Raw genomic sequence first — 25,668 nt, 5'->3', positions numbered from 1 at the left:
GTTAAAGGCTCTACACATGGGCTCGTCCAGGATTTGAACCCGGGACCTCTCGCACCCTAAGCGAGAATCATACCCCTAGACCAACGAGCCGTTTTATCAAAGGCATTTTTATTGCAGTCACCAGTAATGACGTTGAGGATTTGGATTGACAGGTCGATGGTGCCAGGCCACAGTGAATAACGTGAGTGTTGGTGGTATACTTGTGAGCATAGCTGTCTTCCAAGCAGTTGACCAGGTTTTAGTTCAAATACTCTGTAATTCATCAGATTCAATCTTCATTAGCTGTAACAGCAAGAAACAAATGAAGAAAGAGCTAATGTAGATTAAAAAAATTCAAAAGTAGACATCAAAATCAATTGGATCTCATTTCATTTGATCCGATTGACGCACCGGTACATGAATAAAATAAAAAATCCCCATTGGAATCTGTCTGTTTTAAACTAGAAATGTCACTTTTTTTGCACTGGATGCTTCTCAAACCTTCATAACCGCTGATGTCACACCTCTGCATCTTTGGTGAAATGCGGCAGAGCGAGAACAATGTTTGTCAAAACATGACACATCCCGAAAATCAGTCTTCTCATACAAATGGCTGTAGCTTCCGAACGGTTTGACCTACAAAATTGTTTGACCATTCCATGGAAAGGGGAGACTCTCACAAACACAATGTCGTTCTCAGTTTTGCTCTACGAACCCCACAAGGGTCACGACACTCGTCTTAAGGTAATCTATGTACCGGTTAAAATGATAGATTTTTTAACCAAGGAAGAAATGAATAAATGCTGTGCGATGCTGAACCCACGAGTGCAGAGCACAATGGATTAGCAATCCATTGCCTTTATCACTCATCCACCTTGGTCTGCACTCCAAACTGTTGCCCAAGAACCGCCTCTTTCAGATTGTTAAAGGCTCTACACATGGGCTCGTCCGGGATTTGAACCCAGGACCTCTCGCACCCGAAGCGAGAATCATACCCCTAGACCAACGAGCCGTTTTATCAAAGGCATTTTTATTGCAGTCGCCAGTAATGACGGTGAGGATTTGGATTGACAGGTCGATGGTGCCAGGCCACAGTGAATAACGTGAGTGTTGGTGGTATACTTGTGAGCATAGCTGTCTTCCAAGCAGTTGACCAGGTTTTAGTTCAAATACTCTGTAATTCATCAGATTCAATCTTCATTAGCTGTAACAGCAAGAAACAAATGAAGAAAGAGCTAATGTAGATTAAAAAAATTAAAAAGTAGACATCAAAATCAATTGGATCTCATTTCATTTGATCCGATTGACGCACCGGTACATGAATAAAATAAAAAATCCCCATTGGAATCTGTCTGTTTTAAACTAGAAATGTCACTTTTTTTGCACTGGATGCTTCTCAAACCTTCATAACCGCTGATGTCACACCTCTGCATCTTTGGTGAAATGCGGCAGAGCGAGAACAATGTTTGTCAAAACATGACACATCCCGAAAATCAGTCTTCTCATACAAATGGCTGTAGCTTCCGAACGGTTTGACCTACAAAATTGTTTGACCATTCCATGGAAAGGGGAGACTCTCACAAACACAATGTCGTTCTCAGTTTTGCTCTACGACCCCCACAAGGGTCACGCCACTCGTCTGAAGGTAATCTATGTACCGGTTAAAATGACAGATTTTTTAACCAAGGAAGAAATGAATAAATGCTGTGCGATGCTGAACCCACGAGTGCAGAGCACAATGGATTAGCAATCCATTGCCTTTATCACTCATCCACCTTGGTCTGCACTCCAAACTGTTGCCCAAGAACCACCTCTTTCAGATTGTTAAAGGCTCTACACATGGGCTCGTCCGGGATTTGAACCCGGGACCTCTCGCACCCTAAGCGAGAATCATACCCCTAGACCAACGAGCCGTTTTATCAAAGGCATTTTTATTGCAGTCACCAGTAATGACGTTGAGGATTTGGATTGACAGGTCGATGGTGCCAGGCCACAGTGAATAACGTGAGTGTTGGTGGTATACTTGTGAGCATAGCTGTCTTCCAAGCAGTTGACCAGGTTTTAGTTCAAATACTCTGTAATTCATCAGATTCAATCTTCATTAGCTGTAACAGCAAGAAACAAATGAAGAAAGAGCTAATGTAGATTAAAAAAATTAAAAAGTAGACATCAAAATCAATTGGATCTCATTTCATTTGATCCGATTGACGCACCGGTACATGAATAAAATAAAAAATCCCCATTGGAATCTGTCTGTTTTAAACTAGAAATGTCACTTTTTTTGCACTGGATGCTTCTCAAACCTTCATAACCGCTGATGTCACACATCTCCATCTTTGGTGAAATGCGGCAGAGCGAGAACAATGTTTGTCAAAACATGACACATCCCGAAAATCAGTCTTCTCATACAAATGGCTGTAGCTTCCGAACGGTTTGACCTACAAAATTGTTTGACCATTCCATGGAAAGGGGAGACTCTCACAAACACAATGTCGTTCTCAGTTTTGCTCTACGACCCCCACAAGGGTCACGACACTCGTCTGAAGGTAATCTATGTACCGGTTAAAATGACAGATTTTTTAACCAAGGAAGAAATGAATAAATGCTGTGCGATGCTGAACCCACGAGTGCAGAGCACAATGGATTAGCAATCCATTGCCTTTATCACTCATCCACCTTGGTCTGCACTCCAAACTGTTGCCCAAGAACCACCTCTTTCAGATTGTTAAAGGCTCTACACATGGGCTCGTCCGGGATTTGAACCCGGGACCTCTCGCACCCTAAGCGAGAATCATACCCCTAGACCAACGAGCCGTTTTATCAAAGGCATTTTTATTGCAGTCACCAGTAATGACGTTGAGGATTTGGATTGACAGGTCGATGGTGCCAGGCCACAGTGAATAACGTGAGTGTTGGTGGTATACTTGTGAGCATAGCTGTCTTCCAAGCAGTTGACCAGGTTTTAGTTCAAATACTCTGTAATTCATCAGATTCAATCTTCATTAGCTGTAACAGCAAGAAACAAATGAAGAAAGAGCTAATGTAGATTAAAAAAATTAAAAAGTAGACATCAAAATCAATTGGATCTCATTTCATTTGATCCGATTGACGCACCGGTACATGAATAAAATAAAAAATCCCCATTGGAATCTGTCTGTTTTAAACTAGAAATGTCACTTTTTTTGCACTGGATGCTTCTCAAACCTTCATAACCGCTGATGTCACACCTCTGCATCTTTGGTGAAATGCGGCAGAGCGAGAACAATGTTTGTCAAAACATGACACATCCCGAAAATCAGTCTTCTCATACAAATGGCTGTAGCTTCCGAACGGTTTGACCTACAAAATTGTTTGACCATTCCATGGAAAGGGGAGACTCTCACAAACACAATGTCGTTCTCAGTTTTGCTCTACGAACCCCACAAGGGTCACGACACTCGTCTTAAGGTAATCTATGTACCGGTTAAAATTATAGATTTTTTAACCAAGGAAGAAATGAATAAATGCTGTGCGATGCTGAACCCACGAGTGCAGAGCACAATGGATTAGCAATCCATTGCCTTTATCACTCATCCACCTTGGTCTGCACTCCAAACTGTTGCCCAAGAACCGCCTCTTTCAGATTGTTAAAGGCTCTACACATGGGCTCGTCCGGGATTTGAACCCAGGACCTCTCGCACCCGAAGCGAGAATCATACCCCTAGACCAACGAGCCGTTTTATCAAAGGCATTTTTATTGCAGTCGCCAGTAATGACGGTGAGGATTTGGATTGACAGGTCGATGGTGCCAGGCCACAGTGAATAACGTGAGTGTTGGTGGTATACTTGTGAGCATAGCTGTCTTCCAAGCAGTTGACCAGGTTTTAGTTCAAATACTCTGTAATTCATCAGATTCAATCTTCATTAGCTGTAACAGCAAGAAACAAATGAAGAAAGAGCTAATGTAGATTAAAAAAATTCAAAAGTAGACATCAAAATCAATTGGATCTCATTTCATTTGATCCGATTGACGCACCGGTACATGAATAAAATAAAAAATCCCCATTGGAATCTGTCTGTTTTAAACTAGAAATGTCACTTTTTTTGCACTGGATGCTTCTCAAACCTTCATAACCGCTGATGTCACACCTCTGCATCTTTGGTGAAATGCGGCAGAGCGAGAACAATGTTTGTCAAAACATGACACATCCCGAAAATCAGTCTTCTCATACAAATGGCTGTAGCTTCCGAACGGTTTGACCTACAAAATTGTTTGACCATTCCATGGAAAGGGGAGACTCTCACAAACACAATGTCGTTCTCAGTTTTGCTCTACGACCCCCACAAGGGTCACGACACTCGTCTGAAGGTAATCTATGTACCGGTTAAAATGACAGATTTTTTAAGCGAGAATCATACCCCTAGACCAACGAGCCGTTTTATCAAAGGCATTTTTATTGCAGTCACCAGTAATGACGTTGAGGATTTGGATTGACAGGTCGATGGTGCCAGGCCACAGTGAATAACGTGAGTGTTGGTGGTATACTTGTGAGCATAGCTGTCTTCCAAGCAGTTGACCAGGTTTTAGTTCAAATACTCTGTAATTCATCAGATTCAATCTTCATTAGCTGTAACAGCAAGAAACAAATGAAGAAAGAGCTAATGTAGATTAAAAAAATTCAAAAGTAGACATCAAAATCAATTGGATCTCATTTCATTTGATCCGATTGACGCACCGGTACATGAATAAAATAAAAAATCCCCATTGGAATCTGTCTGTTTTAAACTAGAAATGTCACTTTTTTTGCACTGGATGCTTCTCAAACCTTCATAACCGCTGATGTCACACCTCTGCATCTTTGGTGAAATGCGGCAGAGCGAGAACAATGTTTGTCAAAACATGACACATCCCGAAAATCAGTCTTCTCATACAAATGGCTGTAGCTTCCGAATGGTTTGACCTACAAAATTGTTTGACCATCTCAGTTTTGCTCTACGACCCCCACAAGGGTCACGACACTCGTCTGAAGGTTAAAATGACAGATTTTTTAACCAAGGAAGAAATGAATAAATGCTGTGCGATGCTGAACCCACGAGTGCAGAGCACAATGGATTAGCAATCCATTGCCTTTATCACTCATCCACCTTGGTCTGCACTCCAAACTGTTGCCCAAGAACCGCCTCTTTCAGATTGTTAAAGGCTCTACACATGGGCTCGTCCGGGATTTGAACCAGGGACCTCTCGCACCCGAAGCGAGAATCATACCCCTAGACCAACGAGCCGTTTTATCAAAGGCATTTTTATTGCAGTCGCCAGTAATGACGGTGAGGATTTGGATTGACAGGTCGATGGTGCCAGGCCACAGTGAATAACGTGAGTGTTGGTGGTATACTTGTGAGCATAGCTGTCTTCCAAGCAGTTGACCAGGTTTTAGTTCAAATACTCTGTAATTCATCAGATTCAATCTTCATTAGCTGTAACAGCAAGAAACAAATGAAGAAAGAGCTAATGTAGATTAAAAAAATTAAAAAGTAGACATCAAAATCAATTGGATCTCATTTCATTTGATCCGATTGACGCACCGGTACATGAATAAAATAAAAAATCCCCATTGGAATCTGTCTGTTTTAAACTAGAAATGTCAGTTTTTTTGCACTGGCTGCTTCTCAAACCTTCATAACCGCTGATGTCACACCTCTGCATCTTTGGTGAAATGCGGCAGAGCGAGAACAATGTTTGTCAAAACATGACACATCCCGAAAATCAGTCTTCTCATACAAATGGCTGTAGCTTCCGAACGGTTTGACCTACAAAATTGTTTGACCATTCCATGGAAAGGGGAGACACTCACAAACACAATGTCGTTCTCAGTTTTGCTCTACGACCCCCACAAGGGTCACGACACTCGTCTGAAGGTAATCTATGTACCGGTTAAAATGACAGATTTTTTAACCAAGGAAGAAATGAATAAATGCTGTGCGATGCTGAACCCACGAGTGCAGAGCACAATGGATTAGCAATCCATTGCCTTTATCACTCATCCACCTTGGTCTGCACTCCAAACTGTTGCCCAAGAACCGCCTCTTTCAGATTGTTAAAGGCTCTACACATGGGCTCGTCCGGGATTTGAACCCGGGACCTCTCGCACCCGAAGCGAGAATCATACCCCTAGACCAACGAGCCGTTTTATCAAAGGCATTTTTATTGCAGTCGCCAGTAATGACGGTGAGGATTTGGATTGACAGGTCGATGGTGCCAGGCCACAGTGAATAACGTGAGTGTTGGTGGTATACTTGTGAGCATAGCTGTCTTCCAAGCAGTTGACCAGGTTTTAGTTCAAATACTCTGTAATTCATCAGATTCAATCTTCATTAGCTGTAACAGCAAGAAACAAATGAAGAAAGAGCTAATGTAGATTAAAAAAATTAAAAAGTAGACATCAAAATCAATTGGATCTCATTTCATTTGATCCGATTGACGCACCGGTACATGAATAAAATAAAAAATCCCCATTGGAATCTGTCTGTTTTAAACTAGAAATGTCACTTATTTTGCACTGGATGCTTCTCAAACCTTCATAACCGCTGATGTCACACCTCTGCATCTTTGGTGAAATGCGGCAGAGCGAGAACAATGTTTGTCAAAACATGACACATCCCGAAAATCAGTCTTCTCATACAAATGGCTGTAGCTTCCGAACGGTTTGACCTACAAAATTGTTTGACCATTCCATGGAAAGGGGAGACACTCACAAACACAATGTCGTTCTCAGTTTTGCTCTACGACCCCCACAAGGGTCACGACACTCGTCTGAAGGTAATCTATGTACCGGTTAAAATGACAGATTTTTTAACCAAGGAAGAAATGAATAAATGCTGTGCGATGCTGAACCCACGAGTGCAGAGCACAATGGATTAGCAATCCATTGCCTTTATCACTCATCCACCTTGGTCTGCACTCCAAACTGTTGCCCAAGAACCGCCTCTTTCAGATTGTTAAAGGCTCTACACATGGGCTCGTCCGGGATTTGAACCCGGGACCTCTCGCACCCGAAGCGAGAATCATACCCCTAGACCAACGAGCCGTTTTATCAAAGGCATTTTTATTGCAGTCGCCAGTAATGACGGTGAGGATTTGGATTGACAGGTCGATGGTGCCAGGCCACAGTGAATAACGTGAGTGTTGGTGGTATACTTGTGAGCATAGCTGTCTTCCAAGCAGTTGACCAGGTTTTAGTTCAAATACTCTGTAATTCATCAGATTCAATCTTCATTAGCTGTAACAGCAAGAAACAAATGAAGAAAGAGCTAATGTAGATTAAAAAAATTAAAAAGTAGACATCAAAATCAATTGGATCTCATTTCATTTGATCCGATTGACGCACCGGTACATGAATAAAATAAAAAATCCCCATTGGAATCTGTCTGTTTTAAACTAGAAATGTCACTTTTTTTGCACTGGATGCTTCTCAAACCTTCATAACCGCTGATGTCACACATCTCCATCTTTGGTGAAATGCGGCAGAGCGAGAACAATGTTTGTCAAAACATGACACATCCCGAAAATCAGTCTTCTCATACAAATGGCTGTAGCTTCCGAACGGTTTGACCTACAAAATTGTTTGACCATTCCATGGAAAGGGGAGACACTCACAAACACAATGTCGTTCTCAGTTTTGCTCTACGACCCCCACAAGGGTCACGACACTCGTCTGAAGGTAATCTATGTACCGGTTAAAATGACAGATTTTTTAACCAAGGAAGAAATTAATAAATGCTGTGCGATGCTGAACCCACGAGTGCAGAGCACAATGGATTAGCAATCCATTGCCTTTATCACTCATCCACCTTGGTCTGCACTCCAAACTGTTGCCCAAGAACCACCTCTTTCAGATTGTTAAAGGCTCTACACATGGGCTCGTCCGGGATTTGAACCCGGGACCTCTCGCACCCTAAGCGAGAATCATACCCCTAGACCAACGAGCCGTTTTATCAAAGGTATTTTTATTGCAGTCACCAGTAATGACGTTGAGGATTTGGATTGACAGGTCGATGGTGCCAGGCCACAGTGAATAACGTGAGTGTTGGTGGTATACTTGTGAGCATAGCTGTCTTCCAAGCAGTTGACCAGGTTTTAGTTCAAATACTCTGTAATTCATCAGATTCAATCTTCATTAGCTGTAACAGCAAGAAACAAATGAAGAAAGAGCTAATGTAGATTAAAAAAATTAAAAAGTAGACATCAAAATCAATTGGATCTCATTTCATTTGATCCGATTGACGCACCGGTACATGAATAAAATAAAAAATCCCCATTGGAATCTGTCTGTTTTAAACTAGAAATGTCACTTTTTTTGCACTGGATGCTTCTCAAACCTTCATAACCGCTGATGTCACACCTCTGCATCTTTGGTGAAATGCGGCAGAGCGAGAACAATGTTTGTCAAAACATGACACATCCCGAAAATCAGTCTTCTCATACAAATGGCTGTAGCTTCCGAACGGTTTGACCTACAAAATTGTTTGACCATTCCATGGAAAGGGGAGACTCTCACAAACACAATGTCGTTCTCAGTTTTGCTCTACGAACCCCACAAGGGTCACGACACTCGTCTTAAGGTAATCTATGTACCGGTTAAAATGATAGATTTTTTAACCAAGGAAGAAATGAATAAATGCTGTGCGATGCTGAACCCACGAGTGCAGAGCACAATGGATTAGCAATCCATTGCCTTTATCACTCATCCACCTTGGTCTGCACTCCAAACTGTTGCCCAAGAACCGCCTCTTTCAGATTGTTAAAGGCTCTACACATGGGCTCGTCCGGGATTTGAACCCAGGACCTCTCGCACCCGAAGCGAGAATCATACCCCTAGACCAACGAGCCGTTTTATCAAAGGCATTTTTATTGCAGTCGCCAGTAATGACGGTGAGGATTTGGATTGACAGGTCGATGGTGCCAGGCCACAGTGAATAACGTGAGTGTTGGTGGTATACTTGTGAGCATAGCTGTCTTCCAAGCAGTTGACCAGGTTTTAGTTCAAATACTCTGTAATTCATCAGATTCAATCTTCATTAGCTGTAACAGCAAGAAACAAATGAAGAAAGAGCTAATGTAGATTAAAAAAATTCAAAAGTAGACATCAAAATCAATTGGATCTCATTTCATTTGATCCGATTGACGCACCGGTACATGAATAAAATAAAAAATCCCCATTGGAATCTGTCTGTTTTAAACTAGAAATGTCACTTTTTTTGCACTGGATGCTTCTCAAACCTTCATAACCGCTGATGTCACACCTCTGCATCTTTGGTGAAATGCGGCAGAGCGAGAACAATGTTTGTCAAAACATGACACATCCCGAAAATCAGTCTTCTCATACAAATGGCTGTAGCTTCCGAACGGTTTGACCTACAAAATTGTTTGACCATTCCATGGAAAGGGGAGACTCTCACAAACACAATGTCGTTCTCAGTTTTGCTCTACGACCCCCACAAGGGTCACGACACTCGTCTGAAGGTAATCTATGTACCGGTTAAAATGACAGATTTTTTAAGCGAGAATCATACCCCTAGACCAACGAGCCGTTTTATCAAAGGCATTTTTATTGCAGTCACCAGTAATGACGTTGAGGATTTGGATTGACAGGTCGATGGTGCCAGGCCACAGTGAATAACGTGAGTGTTGGTGGTATACTTGTGAGCATAGCTGTCTTCCAAGCAGTTGACCAGGTTTTAGTTCAAATACTCTGTAATTCATCAGATTCAATCTTCATTAGCTGTAACAGCAAGAAACAAATGAAGAAAGAGCTAATGTAGATTAAAAAAATTCAAAAGTAGACATCAAAATCAATTGGATCTCATTTCATTTGATCCGATTGACGCACCGGTACATGAATAAAATAAAAAATCCCCATTGGAATCTGTCTGTTTTAAACTAGAAATGTCACTTTTTTTGCACTGGATGCTTCTCAAACCTTCATAACCGCTGATGTCACACCTCTGCATCTTTGGTGAAATGCGGCAGAGCGAGAACAATGTTTGTCAAAACATGACACATCCCGAAAATCAGTCTTCTCATACAAATGGCTGTAGCTTCCGAATGGTTTGACCTACAAAATTGTTTGACCATCTCAGTTTTGCTCTACGACCCCCACAAGGGTCACGACACTCGTCTGAAGGTAATCTATGTACCGGTTAAAATGACAGATTTTTTAACCAAGGAAGAAATGAATAAATGCTGTGCGATGCTGAACCCACGAGTGCAGAGCACAATGGATTAGCAATCCATTGCCTTTATCACTCATCCACCTTGGTCTGCACTCCAAACTGTTGCCCAAGAACCGCCTCTTTCAGATTGTTAAAGGCTCTACACATGGGCTCGTCCGGGATTTGAACCCGGGACCTCTCGCACCCGAAGCGAGAATCATACCCCTAGACCAACGAGCCGTTTTATCAAAGGCATTTTTATTGCAGTCGCCAGTAATGACGGTGAGGATTTGGATTGACAGGTCGATGGTGCCAGGCCACAGTGAATAACGTGAGTGTTGGTGGTATACTTGTGAGCATAGCTGTCTTCCAAGCAGTTGACCAGGTTTTAGTTCAAATACTCTGTAATTCATCAGATTCAATCTTCATTAGCTGTAACAGCAAGAAACAAATGAAGAAAGAGCTAATGTAGATTAAAAAAATTAAAAAGTAGACATCAAAATCAATTGGATCTCATTTCATTTGATCCGATTGACGCACCGGTACATGAATAAAATAAAAAATCCCCATTGGAATCTGTCTGTTTTAAACTAGAAATGTCACTTTTTTTGCACTGGATGCTTCTCAAACCTTCATAACCGCTGATGTCACACCTCTGCATCTTTGGTGAAATGCGGCAGAGCGAGAACAATGTTTGTCAAAACATGACACATCCCGAAAATCAGTCTTCTCATACAAATGGCTGTAGCTTCCGAATGGTTTGACCTACAAAATTGTTTGACCATCTCAGTTTTGCTCTACGACCCCCACAAGGGTCACGACACTCGTCTGAAGGTAATCTATGTACCGGTTAAAATGACAGATTTTTTAACCAAGGAAGAAATGAATAAATGCTGTGCGATGCTGAACCCACGAGTGCAGAGCACAATGGATTAGCAATCCATTGCCTTTATCACTCATCCACCTTGGTCTGCACTCCAAACTGTTGCCCAAGAACCGCCTCTTTCAGATTGTTAAAGGCTCTACACATGGGCTCGTCCGGGATTTGAACCCGGGACCTCTCGCACCCGAAGCTAGAATCATACCCCTAGACCAACGAGCCGTTTTATCAAAGGCATTTTTATTGCAGTCGCCAGTAATGACGGTGAGGATTTGGATTGACAGGTCGATGGTGCCAGGCCACAGTGAATAACGTGAGTGTTGGTGGTATACTTGTGAGCATAGCTGTCTTCCAAGCAGTTGACCAGGTTTTAGTTCAAATACTCTGTAATTCATCAGATTCAATCTTCATTAGCTGTAACAGCAAGAAACAAATGAAGAAAGAGCTAATGTAGATTAAAAAAATTCAAAAGTAGACATCAAAATCAATTGGATCTCATTTCATTTGATCCGATTGACGCACCGGTACATGAATAAAATAAAAAATCCCCATTGGAATCTGTCTGTTTTAAACTAGAAATGTCACTTTTTTTGCACTGGATGCTTCTCAAACCTTCATAACCGCTGATGTCACACCTCTGCATCTTTGGTGAAATGCGGCAGAGCGAGAACAATGTTTGTCAAAACATGACACATCCCGAAAATCAGTCTTCTCATACAAATGGCTGTAGCTTCCGAATGGTTTGACCTACAAAATTGTTTGACCATCTCAGTTTTGCTCTACGACCCCCACAAGGGTCACGACACTCGTCTGAAGGTAATCTATGTACCGGTTAAAATGACAGATTTTTTAACCAAGGAAGAAATGAATAAATGCTGTGCGATGCTGAACCCACGAGTGCAGAGCACAATGGATTAGCAATCCATTGCCTTTATCACTCATCCACCTTGGTCTGCACTCCAAACTGTTGCCCAAGAACCGCCTCTTTCAGATTGTTAAAGGCTCTACACATGGGCTCGTCCGGGATTTGAACCCGGGACCTCTCGCACCCGAAGCGAGAATCATACCCCTAGACCAACGAGCCGTTTTATCAAAGGCATTTTTATTGCAGTCGCCAGTAATGACGGTGAGGATTTGGATTGACAGGTCGATGGTGCCAGGCCACAGTGAATAACGTGAGTGTTGGTGGTATACTTGTGAGCATAGCTGTCTTCCAAGCAGTTGACCAGGTTTTAGTTCAAATACTCTGTAATTCATCAGATTCAATCTTCATTAGCTGTAACAGCAAGAAACAAATGAAGAAAGAGCTAATGTAGATTAAAAAAATTAAAAAGTAGACATCAAAATCAATTGGATCTCATTTCATTTGATCCGATTGACGCACCGGTACATGAATAAAATAAAAAATCCCCATTGGAATCTGTCTGTTTTAAACTAGAAATGTCACTTTTTTTGCACTGGATGCTTCTCAAACCTTCATAACCGCTGATGTCACACCTCTGCATCTTTGGTGAAATGCGGCAGAGCGAGAACAATGTTTGTCAAAACATGACACATCCCGAAAATCAGTCTTCTCATACAAATGGCTGTAGCTTCCGAATGGTTTGACCTACAAAATTGTTTGACCATCTCAGTTTTGCTCTACGACCCCCACAAGGGTCACGACACTCGTCTGAAGGTAATCTATGTACCGGTTAAAATGACAGATTTTTTAACCAAGGAAGAAATGAATAAATGCTGTGCGATGCTGAACCCACGAGTGCAGAGCACAATGGATTAGCAATCCATTGCCTTTATCACTCATCCACCTTGGTCTGCACTCCAAACTGTTGCCCAAGAACCGCCTCTTTCAGATTGTTAAAGGCTCTACACATGGGCTCGTCCGGGATTTGAACCCGGGACCTCTCGCACCCGAAGCTAGAATCATACCCCTAGACCAACGAGCCGTTTTATCAAAGGCATTTTTATTGCAGTCGCCAGTAATGACGGTGAGGATTTGGATTGACAGGTCGATGGTGCCAGGCCACAGTGAATAACGTGAGTGTTGGTGGTATACTTGTGAGCATAGCTGTCTTCCAAGCAGTTGACCAGGTTTTAGTTCAAATACTCTGTAATTCATCAGATTCAATCTTCATTAGCTGTAACAGCAAGAAACAAATGAAGAAAGAGCTAATGTAGATTAAAAAAATTCAAAAGTAGACATCAAAATCAATTGGATCTCATTTCATTTGATCCGATTGACGCACCGGTACATGAATAAAATAAAAAATCCCCATTGGAATCTGTCTGTTTTAAACTAGAAATGTCACTTTTTTTGCACTGGATGCTTCTCAAACCTTCATAACCGCTGATGTCACACCTCTGCATCTTTGGTGAAATGCGGCAGAGCGAGAACAATGTTTGTCAAAACATGACACATCCCGAAAATCAGTCTTCTCATACAAATGGCTGTAGCTTCCGAATGGTTTGACCTACAAAATTGTTTGACCATCTCAGTTTTGCTCTACGACCCCCACAAGGGTCACGACACTCGTCTGAAGGTAATCTATGTACCGGTTAAAATGACAGATTTTTTAACCAAGGAAGAAATGAATAAATGCTGTGCGATGCTGAACCCACGAGTGCAGAGCGCAATGGATTAGCAATCCATTGCCTTTATCACTCATCCACCTTGGTCTGCACTCCAAACTGTTGCCCAAGAACCGCCTCTTTCAGATTGTTAAAGGCTCTACACATGGGCTCGTCCGGGATTTGAACCCGGGACCTCTCGCACCCGAAGCGAGAATCATACCCCTAGACCAACGAGCCGTTTTATCAAAGGCATTTTTATTGCAGTCGCCAGTAATGACGGTGAGGATTTGGATTGACAGGTCGATGGTGCCAGGCCACAGTGAATAACGTGAGTGTTGGTGGTATACTTGTGAGCATAGCTGTCTTCCAAGCAGTTGACCAGGTTTTAGTTCAAATACTCTGTAATTCATCAGATTCAATCTTCATTAGCTGTAACAGCAAGAAACAAATGAAGAAAGAGCTAATGTAGATTAAAAAAATTAAAAAGTAGACATCAAAATCAATTGGATCTCATTTCATTTGATCCGATTGACGCACCGGTACATGAATAAAATAAAAAATCCCCATTGGAATCTGTCTGTTTTAAACTAGAAATGTCACTTTTTTTGCACTGGATGCTTCTCAAACCTTCATAACCGCTGATGTCACACCTCTGCATCTTTGGTGAAATGCAGCAGAGCGAGAACAATGTTTGTCAAAACATGACACATCCCGAAAATCAGTCTTCTCATACAAATGGCTGTAGCTTCCGAACGGTTTGACCTACAAAATTGTTTGACCATTCCATGGAAAGGGGAGACACTCACAAACACAATGTCGTTCTCAGTTTTGCTCTACGACCCCCACAAGGGTCACGACACTCGTCTGAAGGTAATCTATGTACCGGTTAAAATGACAGATTTTTTAACCAAGGAAGAAATGAATAAATGCTGTGCAATGCTGAACCCACGAGTGCAGAGCACAATGGATTAGCAATCCATTGCCTTTATCACTCATCCACCTTGGTCTGCACTCCAAACTGTTGCCCAAGAACCGCCTCTTTCAGATTGTTAAAGGCTCTACACATGGGCTCGTCCGGGATTTGAACCCGGGACCTCTCGCACCCGAAGCGAGAATCATACCCCTAGACCAACGAGCCGTTTTATCAAAGGCATTTTTATTGCAGTCGCCAGTAATGACGGTGAGGATTTGGATTGACAGGTCGATGGTGCCAGGCCACAGTGAATAACGTGAGTGTTGGTGGTATACTTGTGAGCATAGCTGTCTTCCAAGCAGTTGACCAGGTTTTAGTTCAAATACTCTGTAATTCATCAGATTCAATCTTCATTAGCTGTAACAGCAAGAAACAAATGAAGAAAGAGCTAATGTAGATTAAAAAAATTAAAAAGTAGACATCAAAATCAATTGGATCTCATTTCATTTGATCCGATTGACGCACCGGTACATGAATAAAATAAAAAATCCCCATTGGAATCTGTCTGTTTTAAACTAGAAATGTCACTTTTTTTGCACTGGCTGCTTCTCAAACCTTCATAACCGCTGATGTCACACCTCTGCATCTTTGGTGAAATGCGGCAGAGCGAGAACAATGTTTGTCAAAACATGACACATCCCGAAAATCAGTCTTCTCATACAAATGGCTGTAGCTTCCGAACGGTTTGACCTACAAAATTGTTTGACCATTCCATGGAAAGGGGAGACACTCACAAACACAATGTCGTTCTCAGTTTTGCTCTACGACCCCCCACAAGGGTCACGACACTCGTCTGAAGGTAATCTATGTACCGGTTAAAATGATAGATTTTTTAACCAAGGAAGAAATGAATAAATGCTGTGCGATGCTGAACCCACGAGTGCAGAGCACAATGGATTAGCAATCCATTGCCTTTATCACTCATCCACCTTGGTCTGCACTCCAAACTGTTGCCCAAGAACCGCCTCTTTCAGATTGTTAAAGGCTCTACACATGGGCTCGTCCGGGATTTGAACCCAGGACCTCTCGCACCCGAAGCGAGAATCATACCCCTAGACCAACGAGCCGTTTTATCAAAGGCATTTTTATTGCAGTCGCCAGTAATGACGGTGAGGATTTGGATTGACAGGTCGATGGTGCCAGGCCACAGTGAATAACGTGAGTGTTGGTGGTATACTTGTGAGCATAGCTGTCTTCCAAGCAGTTGACCAGGTTTTAGTTCAAATACTCTGTAATTCATCAGATTCAATCTTCATTAGCTGTAACAGCAAGAAACAAATGAAGAAAGAGCTAATGTAGATTAAAAAAATTAAAAAGTAGACATCAAAATCAATTGGATCTCATTTCATTTGATCCGATTGACGCACCGGTACATGAATAAAATAAAAAATCCCCATTGGAATCTGTCTGTTTTAAACTAGAAATGTCACTTTTTTTGCACTGGATGCTTCTCAAACCTTCATAACCGCTGATGTCACACCTCTGCATCTTTGGTGAAATGCAGCAGAGCGAGAACAATGTTTGTCAAAACATGACACATCCCGAAAATCAGTCTTCTCATACAAATGGCTGTAGCTTCCGAACGGTTTGACCTACAAAATTGTTTGACCATTCCATGGAAAGGGGAGACACTCACAAACACAATGTCGTTCTCAGTTTTGCTCTACGACCCCCACAAGGGTCACGACACTCGTCTGAAGGTAATCTATGTACCGGTTAAAATGACAGATTTTTTAACCAAGGAAGAAATGAATAAATGCTGTGCGATGCTGAACCCACGAGTGCAGAGCACAATGGATTAGCAATCCATTGCCTTTATCACTCATCCACCTTGGTCTGCACTCCAAACTGTTGCCCAAGAACCGCCTCTTTCAGATTGTTAAAGGCTCTACACATGGGCTCGTCCGGGATTTGAACCCGGGACCTCTCGCACCCGAAGCGAGAATCATACCCCTAGACCAACGAGCCGTTTTATCAAAGGCATTTTTATTGCAGTCGCCAGTAATGACGGTGAGGATTTGGATTGACAGGTCGATGGTGCCAGGCCACAGTGAATAACGTGAGTGTTGGTGGTATACTTGTGAGCATAGCTGTCTTCCAAGCAGTTGACCAGGTTTTAGTTCAAATACTCTGTAATTCATCAGATTCAATCTTCATTAGCTGTAACAGCAAGAAACAAATGAAGAAAGAGCTAATGTAGATTAAAAAAATTAAAAAGTAGACATCAAAATCAATTGGATCTCATTTCATTTGATCCGATTGACGCACCGGTACATGAATAAAATAAAAAATCCCCATTGGAATCTGTCTGTTTTAAACTAGAAATGTCACTTTTTTTGCACTGGCTGCTTCTCAAACCTTCATAACCGCTGATGTCACACCTCTGCATCTTTGGTGAAATGCGGCAGAGCGAGAACAATGTTTGTCAAAACATGACACATCCCGAAAATCAGTCTTCTCATACAAATGGCTGTAGCTTCCGAACGGTTTGACCTACAAAATTGTTTGACCATTCCATGGAAAGGGGAGACACTCACAAACACAATGTCGTTCTCAGTTTTGCTCTACGACCCCCCACAAGGGTCACGACACTCGTCTGAAGGTAATCTATGTACCGGTTAAAATGATAGATTTTTTAACCAAGGAAGAAATGAATAAATGCTGTGCGATGCTGAACCCACGAGTGCAGAGCACAATGGATTAGCAATCCATTGCCTTTATCACTCATCCACCTTGGTCTGCACTCCAAACTGTTGCCCAAGAACCGCCTCTTTCAGATTGTTAAAGGCTCTACACATGGGCTCGTCCGGGATTTGAACCCAGGACCTCTCGCACCCGAAGCGAGAATCATACCCCTAGACCAACGAGCCGTTTTATCAAAGGCATTTTTATTGCAGTCGCCAGTAATGACGGTGAGGATTTGGATTGACAGGTCGATGGTGCCAGGCCACAGTGAATAACGTGAGTGTTGGTGGTATACTTGTGAGCATAGCTGTCTTCCAAGCAGTTGACCAGGTTTTAGTTCAAATACTCTGTAATTCATCAGATTCAATCTTCATTAGCTGTAACAGCAAGAAACAAATGAAGAAAGAGCTAATGTAGATTAAAAAAATTAAAAAGTAGACATCAAAATCAATTGGATCTCATTTCATTTGATCCGATTGACGCACCGGTACATGAATAAAATAAAAAATCCCCATTGGAATCTGTCTGTTTTAAACTAGAAATGTCACTTTTTTTGCACTGGATGCTTCTCAAACCTTCATAACCGCTGATGTCACACCTCTGCATCTTTGATGAAATGCGGCAGAGCGAGAACAATGTTTGTCAAAACATGACACATCCCGAAAATCAGTCTTCTCATACAAATGGCTGTAGCTTCCGAATGGTTTGACCTACAAAATTGTTTGACCATCTCAGTTTTGCTCTACGACCCCCACAAGGGTCACGACACTCGTCTGAAGGTAATCTATGTACCGGTTAAAATGACAGATTTTTTAACCAAGGAAGAAATGAATAAATGCTGTGCGATGCTGAACCCACGAGTGCAGAGCACAATGGATTAGCAATCCATTGCCTTTATCACTCATCCACCTTGGTCTGCACTCCAAACTGTTGCCCAAGAACCGCCTCTTTCAGATTGTTAAAGGCTCTACACATGGGCTCGTCCGGGATTTGAACCCGGGACCTCTCGCACCCGAAGCGAGAATCATACCCCTAGACCAACGAGCCGTTTTATCAAAGGCATTTTTATTGCAGTCGCCAGTAATGACGGTGAGGATTTGGATTGACAGGTCGATGGTGCCAGGCCACAGTGAATAACGTGAGTGTTGGTGGTATACTTGTGAGCATAGCTGTCTTCCAAGCAGTTGACCAGGTTTTAGTTCAAATACTCTGTAATTCATCAGATTCAATCTTCATTAGCTGTAACAGCAAGAAACAAATGAAGAAAGAGCTAATGTAGATTAAAAAAATTAAAAAGTAGACATCAAAATCAATTGGATCTCATTTCATTTGATCCGATTGACGCACCGGTACATGAATAAAATAAAAAATCCCCATTGGAATCTGTCTGTTTTAAACTAGAAATGTCACTTTTTTTGCACTGGATGCTTCTCAAACCTTCATAACCGCTGATGTCACACCTCTGCATCTTTGATGAAATGCGGCAGAGCGAGAACAATGTTTGTCAAAACATGACACATCCCGAAAATCAGTCTTCTCATACAAATGGCTGTAGCTTCCGAATGGTTTGACCTACAAAATTGTTTGACCATCTCAGTTTTGCTCTACGACCCCCACAAGGGTCACGACACTCGTCTGAAGGTAATCTATGTACCGGTTAAAATGACAGATTTTTTAACCAAGGAAGAAATGAATAAATGCTGTGCGATGCTGAACCCACGAGTGCAGAGCACAATGGATTAGCAATCCATTGCCTTTATCACTCATCCACCTTGGTCTGCACTCCAAACTGTTGCCCAAGAACCGCCTCTTTCAGATTGTTAAAGGCTCTACACATGGGCTCGTCCGGGATTTGAACCCGGGACCTCTCGCACCCGAAGCGAGAATCATACCCCTAGACCAACGAGCCGTTTTATCAAAGGCATTTTTATTGCAGTCGCCAGTAATGACGGTGAGGATTTGGATTGACAGGTCGATGGTGCCAGGCCACAGTGAATAACGTGAGTGTTGGTGGTATACTTGTGAGCATAGCTGTCTTCCAAGCAGTTGACCAGGTTTTAGTTCAAATACTCTGTAATTCATCAGATTCAATCTTCATTAGCTGTAACAGCAAGAAACAAATGAAGAAAGAGCTAATGTAGATTAAAAAAATTAAAAAGTAGACATCAAAATCAATTGGATCTCATTTCATTTGATCCGATTGACGCACCGGTACATGAATAAAATAAAAAATCCCCATTGGAATCTGTCTGTTTTAAACTAGAAATGTCACTTTTTTTGCACTGGCTGCTTCTCAAACCTTCATAACCGCTGATGTCACACCTCTGCATCTTTGGTGAAATGCGGCAGAGCGAGAACAATGTTTGTCAAAACATGACACATCCCGAAAATCAGTCTTCTCATACAAATGGCTGTAGCTTCCGAACGGTTTGACCTACAAAATTGTTTGACCATTCCATGGAAAGGGGAGACTCTCACAAACACAATGTCGTTCTCAGTTTTGCTCTACGACCCCCACAAGGGTCACGACACTCGTCTGAAGGTAATCTATGTACCGGTTAAAATGACAGATTTTTTAAGCGAGAATCATACCCCTAGACCAACGAGCCGTTTTATCAAAGGCATTTTTATTGCAGTCACCAGTAATGACGTTGAGGATTTGGATTGACAGGTCGATGGTGCCAGGCCACAGTGAATAACGTGAGTGTTGGTGGTATACTTGTGAGCATAGCTGTCTTCCAAGCAGTTGACCAGGTTTTAGTTCAAATACTCTGTAATTCATCAGATTCAATCTTCATTAGCTGTAACAGCAAGAAACAAATGAAGAAAGAGCTAATGTAGATTAAAAAAATTCAAAAGTAGACATCAAAATCAATTGGATCTCATTTCATTTGATCCGATTGACGCACCGGTACATGAATAAAATAAAAAATCCCCATTGGAATCTGTCTGTTTTAAACTAGAAATGTCACTTTTTTTGCACTGGATGCTTCTCAAACCTTCATAACCGCTGATGTCACACCTCTGCATCTTTGGTGAAATGCGGCAGAGCGAGAACAATGTTTGTCAAAACATGACACATCCCGAAAATCAGTCTTCTCATACAAATGGCTGTAGCTTCCGAATGGTTTGACCTACAAAATTGTTTGACCATCTCAGTTTTGCTCTACGACCCCCACAAGGGTCACGACACTCGTCTGAAGGTAATCTATGTACCGGTTAAAATGACAGATTTTTTAACCAAGGAAGAAATGAATAAATGCTGTGCGATGCTGAACCCACGAGTGCAGAGCACAATGGATTAGCAATCCATTGCCTTTATCACTCATCCACCTTGGTCTGCACTCCAAACTGTTGCCCAAGAACCGCCTCTTTCAGATTGTTAAAGGCTCTACACATGGGCTCGTCCGGGATTTGAACCCGGGACCTCTCGCACCCGAAGCGAGAATCATACCCCTAGACCAACGAGCCGTTTTATCAAAGGCATTTTTATTGCAGTCGCCAGTAATGACGGTGAGGATTTGGATTGACAGGTCGATGGTGCCAGGCCACAGTGAATAACGTGAGTGTTGGTGGTATACTTGTGAGCATAGCTGTCTTCCAAGCAGTTGACCAGGTTTTAGTTCAAATACTCTGTAATTCATCAGATTCAATCTTCATTAGCTGTAACAGCAAGAAACAAATGAAGAAAGAGCTAATGTAGATTAAAAAAATTAAAAAGTAGACATCAAAATCAATTGGATCTCATTTCATTTGATCCGATTGACGCACCGGTACATGAATAAAATAAAAAATCCCCATTGGAATCTGTCTGTTTTAAACTAGAAATGTCACTTTTTTTGCACTGGATGCTTCTCAAACCTTCATAACCGCTGATGTCACACCTCTGCATCTTTGGTGAAATGCGGCAGAGCGAGAACAATGTTTGTCAAAACATGACACATCCCGAAAATCAGTCTTCTCATACAAATGGCTGTAGCTTCCGAATGGTTTGACCTACAAAATTGTTTGACCATCTCAGTTTTGCTCTACGACCCCCACAAGGGTCACGACACTCGTCTGAAGGTAATCTATGTACCGGTTAAAATGACAGATTTTTTAACCAAGGAAGAAATGAATAAATGCTGTGCGATGCTGAACCCACGAGTGCAGAGCACAATGGATTAGCAATCCATTGCCTTTATCACTCATCCACCTTGGTCTGCACTCCAAACTGTTGCCCAAGAACCGCCTCTTTCAGATTGTTAAAGGCTCTACACATGGGCTCGTCCGGGATTTGAACCCGGGACCTCTCGCACCCGAAGCGAGAATCATACCCCTAGACCAACGAGCCGTTTTATCAAAGGCATTTTTATTGCAGTCGCCAGTAATGACGGTGAGGATTTGGATTGACAGGTCGATGGTGCCAGGCCACAGTGAATAACGTGAGTGTTGGTGGTATACTTGTGAGCATAGCTGTCTTCCAAGCAGTTGACCAGGTTTTAGTTCAAATACTCTGTAATTCATCAGATTCAATCTTCATTAGCTGTAACAGCAAGAAACAAATGAAGAAAGAGCTAATGTAGATTAAAAAAATTAAAAAGTAGACATCAAAATCAATTGGATCTCATTTCATTTGATCCGATTGACGCACCGGTACATGAATAAAATAAAAAATCCCCATTGGAATCTGTCTGTTTTAAACTAGAAATGTCACTTTTTTTGCACTGGATGCTTCTCAAACCTTCATAACCGCTGATGTCACACCTCTGCATCTTTGGTGAAATGCGGCAGAGCGAGAACAATGTTTGTCAAAACATGACACATCCCGAAAATCAGTCTTCTCATACAAATGGCTGTAGCTTCCGAATGGTTTGACCTACAAAATTGTTTGACCATCTCAGTTTTGCTCTACGACCCCCACAAGGGTCACGACACTCGTCTGAAGGTAATCTATGTACCGGTTAAAATGACAGATTTTTTAACCAAGGAAGAAATGAATAAATGCTGTGCGATGCTGAACCCACGAGTGCAGAGCACAATGGATTAGCAATCCATTGCCTTTATCACTCATCCACCTTGGTCTGCACTCTAACTGTTGCCCAAGAACCGCCTCTTTCAGATTGTTAAAGGCTCTACACATGGGCTCGTCCGGGATTTGAACCCGGGACCTCTCGCACCCGAAGCAAGAATCATACCCCTAGACCAACGAGCCGTTTTATCAAAGGCATTTTTATTGCAGTCGCCAGTAATGACGGTGAGGATTTGGATTGACAGGTCGATGGTGCCAGGCCACAGTGAATAACGTGAGTGTTGGTGGTATACTTGTGAGCATAGCTGTCTTCCAAGCAGTTGACCAGGTTTTAGTTCAAATACTCTGTAATTCATCAGATTCAATCTTCATTAGCTGTAACAGCAAGAAACAAATGAAGAAAGAGCTAATGTAGATTAAAAAAATTCAAAAGTAGACATCAAAATCAATTGGATCTCATTTCATTTGATCCGATTGACGCACCGGTACATGAATAAAATAAAAAATCCCCATTGGAATCTGTCTGTTTTAAACTAGAAATGTCACTTTTTTTGCACTGGATGCTTCTCAAACCTTCATAACCGCTGATGTCACACCTCTGCATCTTTGGTGAAATGCGGCAGAGCGAGAACAATGTTTGTCAAAACATGACACATCCCGAAAATCAGTCTTCTCATACAAATGGCTGTAGCTTCCGAATGGTTTGACCTACAAAATTGTTTGACCATCTCAGTTTTGCTCTACGACCCCCACAAGGGTCACGACACTCGTCTGAAGGTAATCTATGTACCGGTTAAAATGACAGATTTTTTAACCAAGGAAGAAATGAATAAATGCTGTGCGATGCTGAACCCACGAGTGCAGAGCGCAATGGATTAGCAATCCATTGCCTTTATCACTCATCCACCTTGGTCTGCACTCCAAACTGTTGCCCAAGAACCGCCTCTTTCAGATTGTTAAAGGCTCTACACATGGGCTCGTCCGGGATTTGAACCCGGGACCTCTCGCACCCGAAGCGAGAATCATACCCCTAGACCAACGAGCCGTTTTATCAAAGGCATTTTTATTGCAGTCGCCAGTAATGACGGTGAGGATTTGGATTGACAGGTCGATGGTGCCAGGCCACAGTGAATAACGTGAGTGTTGGTGGTATACTTGTGAGCATAGCTGTCTTCCAAGCAGTTGACCAGGTTTTAGTTCAAATACTCTGTAATTCATCAGATTCAATCTTCATTAGCTGTAACAGCAAGAAACAAATGAAGAAAGAGCTAATGTAGATTAAAAAAATTAAAAAGTAGACATCAAAATCAATTGGATCTCATTTCATTTGATCCGATTGACGCACCGGTACATGAATAAAATAAAAAATCCCCATTGGAATCTGTCTGTTTTAAACTAGAAATGTCACTTTTTTTGCACTGGATGCTTCTCAAACCTTCATAACCGCTGATGTCACACCTCTGCATCTTTGGTGAAATGCGGCAGAGCGAGAACAATGTTTGTCAAAACATGACACATCCCGAAAATCAGTCTTCTCATACAAATGGCTGTAGCTTCCGAACGGTTTGACCTACAAAATTGTTTGACCATTCCATGGAAAGGGGAGACACTCACAAACACAATGTCGTTCTCAGTTTTGCTCTACGACCCCCACAAGGGTCACGACACTCGTCTGAAGGTAATCTATGTACCGGTTAAAATGACAGATTTTTTAACCAAGGAAGAAATGAATAAATGCTGTGCGATGCTGAACCCACGAGTGCAGAGCACAATGGATTAGCAATCCATTGCCTTTATCACTCATCCACCTTGGTCTGCACTCCAAACTGTTGCCCAAGAACCGCCTCTTTCAGATTGTTAAAGGCTCTACACATGGGCTCGTCCGGGATTTGAACCCGGGACCTCTCGCACCCGAAGCGAGAATCATACCCCTAGACCAACGAGCCGTTTTATCAAAGGCATTTTTATTGCAGTCGCCAGTAATGACGGTGAGGATTTGGATTGACAGGTCGATGGTGCCAGGCCACAGTGAATAACGTGAGTGTTGGTGGTATACTTGTGAGCATAGCTGTCTTCCAAGCAGTTGACCAGGTTTTAGTTCAAATACTCTGTAATTCATCAGATTCAATCTTCATTAGCTGTAACAGCAAGAAACAAATGAAGAAAGAGCTAATGTAGATTAAAAAAATTAAAAAGTAGACATCAAAATCAATTGGATCTCATTTCATTTGATCCGATTGACGCACCGGTACATGAATAAAATAAAAAATCCCCATTGGAATCTGTCTGTTTTAAACTAGAAATGTCACTTTTTTTGCACTGGCTGCTTCTCAAACCTTCATAACCGCTGATGTCACACCTCTGCATCTTTGGTGAAATGCGGCAGAGCGAGAACAATGTTTGTCAAAACATGACACATCCCGAAAATCAGTCTTCTCATACAAATGGCTGTAGCTTCCGAACGGTTTGACCTACAAAATTGTTTGACCATTCCATGGAAAGGGGAGACACTCACAAACACAATGTCGTTCTCAGTTTTGCTCTACGACCCCCCACAAGGGTCACGACACTCGTCTGAAGGTAATCTATGTACCGGTTAAAATGATAGATTTTTTAACCAAGGAAGAAATGAATAAATGCTGTGCGATGCTGAACCCACGAGTGCAGAGCACAATGGATTAGCAATCCATTGCCTTTATCACTCATCCACCTTGGTCTGCACTCCAAACTGTTGCCCAAGAACCGCCTCTTTCAGATTGTTAAAGGCTCTACACATGGGCTCGTCCGGGATTTGAACCCAGGACCTCTCGCACCCGAAGCGAGAATCATACCCCTAGACCAACGAGCCGTTTTATCAAAGGCATTTTTATTGCAGTCGCCAGTAATGACGGTGAGGATTTGGATTGACAGGTCGATGGTGCCAGGCCACAGTGAATAACGTGAGTGTTGGTGGTATACTTGTGAGCATAGCTGTCTTCCAAGCAGTTGACCAGGTTTTAGTTCAAATACTCTGTAATTCATCAGATTCAATCTTCATTAGCTGTAACAGCAAGAAACAAATGAAGAAAGAGCTAATGTAGATTAAAAAAATTAAAAAGTAGACATCAAAATCAATTGGATCTCATTTCATTTGATCCGATTGACGCACCGGTACATGAATAAAATAAAAAATCCCCATTGGAATCTGTCTGTTTTAAACTAGAAATGTCACTTTTTTTGCACTGGATGCTTCTCAAACCTTCATAACCGCTGATGTCACACCTCTGCATCTTTGATGAAATGCGGCAGAGCGAGAACAATGTTTGTCAAAACATGACACATCCCGAAAATCAGTCTTCTCATACAAATGGCTGTAGCTTCCGAATGGTTTGACCTACAAAA

General features: G+C 42.0%; 22 non-coding genes across 22 annotated transcripts; all 22 read right to left on the bottom strand.

Annotated features, from left to right (window-relative positions):
* Window positions 1-919: 919 nt before the first annotated feature.
* On the bottom strand, window positions 920-991 carry trnap-cgg (transfer RNA proline (anticodon CGG)). Its single transcript has one exon. It is a non-coding gene; the product is annotated as a tRNA-Pro (tRNA).
* Window positions 992-1,820: 829 nt separating this feature from the next.
* trnap-agg (transfer RNA proline (anticodon AGG)) lies at window positions 1,821-1,892 on the bottom strand. Its single transcript has one exon. It is a non-coding gene; the product is annotated as a tRNA-Pro (tRNA).
* An 829-nt stretch (window positions 1,893-2,721) lies between these two features.
* trnap-agg (transfer RNA proline (anticodon AGG)) lies at window positions 2,722-2,793 on the bottom strand. The gene has a single exon. It is a non-coding gene; the product is annotated as a tRNA-Pro (tRNA).
* An 829-nt stretch (window positions 2,794-3,622) lies between these two features.
* Window positions 3,623-3,694, bottom strand: trnap-cgg (transfer RNA proline (anticodon CGG)). The gene has a single exon. It is a non-coding gene; the product is annotated as a tRNA-Pro (tRNA).
* Window positions 3,695-6,070: 2,376 nt separating this feature from the next.
* On the bottom strand, window positions 6,071-6,142 carry trnap-cgg (transfer RNA proline (anticodon CGG)). The gene has a single exon. It is a non-coding gene; the product is annotated as a tRNA-Pro (tRNA).
* Window positions 6,143-6,971: 829 nt separating this feature from the next.
* On the bottom strand, window positions 6,972-7,043 carry trnap-cgg (transfer RNA proline (anticodon CGG)). The gene has a single exon. It is a non-coding gene; the product is annotated as a tRNA-Pro (tRNA).
* Window positions 7,044-7,872: 829 nt separating this feature from the next.
* trnap-agg (transfer RNA proline (anticodon AGG)) lies at window positions 7,873-7,944 on the bottom strand. The gene has a single exon. It is a non-coding gene; the product is annotated as a tRNA-Pro (tRNA).
* An 829-nt stretch (window positions 7,945-8,773) lies between these two features.
* trnap-cgg (transfer RNA proline (anticodon CGG)) lies at window positions 8,774-8,845 on the bottom strand. Its single transcript has one exon. It is a non-coding gene; the product is annotated as a tRNA-Pro (tRNA).
* A 1,490-nt stretch (window positions 8,846-10,335) lies between these two features.
* On the bottom strand, window positions 10,336-10,407 carry trnap-cgg (transfer RNA proline (anticodon CGG)). The gene has a single exon. It is a non-coding gene; the product is annotated as a tRNA-Pro (tRNA).
* Window positions 10,408-12,059: 1,652 nt separating this feature from the next.
* On the bottom strand, window positions 12,060-12,131 carry trnap-cgg (transfer RNA proline (anticodon CGG)). Its single transcript has one exon. It is a non-coding gene; the product is annotated as a tRNA-Pro (tRNA).
* Window positions 12,132-13,783: 1,652 nt separating this feature from the next.
* On the bottom strand, window positions 13,784-13,855 carry trnap-cgg (transfer RNA proline (anticodon CGG)). Its single transcript has one exon. It is a non-coding gene; the product is annotated as a tRNA-Pro (tRNA).
* Window positions 13,856-14,684: 829 nt separating this feature from the next.
* trnap-cgg (transfer RNA proline (anticodon CGG)) lies at window positions 14,685-14,756 on the bottom strand. The gene has a single exon. It is a non-coding gene; the product is annotated as a tRNA-Pro (tRNA).
* Window positions 14,757-15,586: 830 nt separating this feature from the next.
* trnap-cgg (transfer RNA proline (anticodon CGG)) lies at window positions 15,587-15,658 on the bottom strand. The gene has a single exon. It is a non-coding gene; the product is annotated as a tRNA-Pro (tRNA).
* Window positions 15,659-16,487: 829 nt separating this feature from the next.
* On the bottom strand, window positions 16,488-16,559 carry trnap-cgg (transfer RNA proline (anticodon CGG)). The gene has a single exon. It is a non-coding gene; the product is annotated as a tRNA-Pro (tRNA).
* An 830-nt stretch (window positions 16,560-17,389) lies between these two features.
* trnap-cgg (transfer RNA proline (anticodon CGG)) lies at window positions 17,390-17,461 on the bottom strand. The gene has a single exon. It is a non-coding gene; the product is annotated as a tRNA-Pro (tRNA).
* Window positions 17,462-18,251: 790 nt separating this feature from the next.
* trnap-cgg (transfer RNA proline (anticodon CGG)) lies at window positions 18,252-18,323 on the bottom strand. Its single transcript has one exon. It is a non-coding gene; the product is annotated as a tRNA-Pro (tRNA).
* Window positions 18,324-19,113: 790 nt separating this feature from the next.
* On the bottom strand, window positions 19,114-19,185 carry trnap-cgg (transfer RNA proline (anticodon CGG)). The gene has a single exon. It is a non-coding gene; the product is annotated as a tRNA-Pro (tRNA).
* Window positions 19,186-20,675: 1,490 nt separating this feature from the next.
* Window positions 20,676-20,747, bottom strand: trnap-cgg (transfer RNA proline (anticodon CGG)). The gene has a single exon. It is a non-coding gene; the product is annotated as a tRNA-Pro (tRNA).
* A 790-nt stretch (window positions 20,748-21,537) lies between these two features.
* On the bottom strand, window positions 21,538-21,609 carry trnap-cgg (transfer RNA proline (anticodon CGG)). Its single transcript has one exon. It is a non-coding gene; the product is annotated as a tRNA-Pro (tRNA).
* A 1,651-nt stretch (window positions 21,610-23,260) lies between these two features.
* Window positions 23,261-23,332, bottom strand: trnap-cgg (transfer RNA proline (anticodon CGG)). The gene has a single exon. It is a non-coding gene; the product is annotated as a tRNA-Pro (tRNA).
* Window positions 23,333-24,161: 829 nt separating this feature from the next.
* trnap-cgg (transfer RNA proline (anticodon CGG)) lies at window positions 24,162-24,233 on the bottom strand. Its single transcript has one exon. It is a non-coding gene; the product is annotated as a tRNA-Pro (tRNA).
* Window positions 24,234-25,063: 830 nt separating this feature from the next.
* trnap-cgg (transfer RNA proline (anticodon CGG)) lies at window positions 25,064-25,135 on the bottom strand. Its single transcript has one exon. It is a non-coding gene; the product is annotated as a tRNA-Pro (tRNA).
* Between the last annotated feature and the right edge of the window lie 533 nt (window positions 25,136-25,668).

Source organism: Oncorhynchus mykiss, chromosome 15 (assembly GCF_057628025.1).
Source record: "Oncorhynchus mykiss isolate SJ-2025 chromosome 15, ASM5762802v1, whole genome shotgun sequence".
In the NCBI taxonomy this organism is placed as follows: domain Eukaryota; kingdom Metazoa; phylum Chordata; class Actinopteri; order Salmoniformes; family Salmonidae; genus Oncorhynchus; species Oncorhynchus mykiss.
The sequence above is the reverse complement of the archived record's forward strand: the minus strand, read 5'-3'. Positions and strand labels throughout refer to the sequence as shown.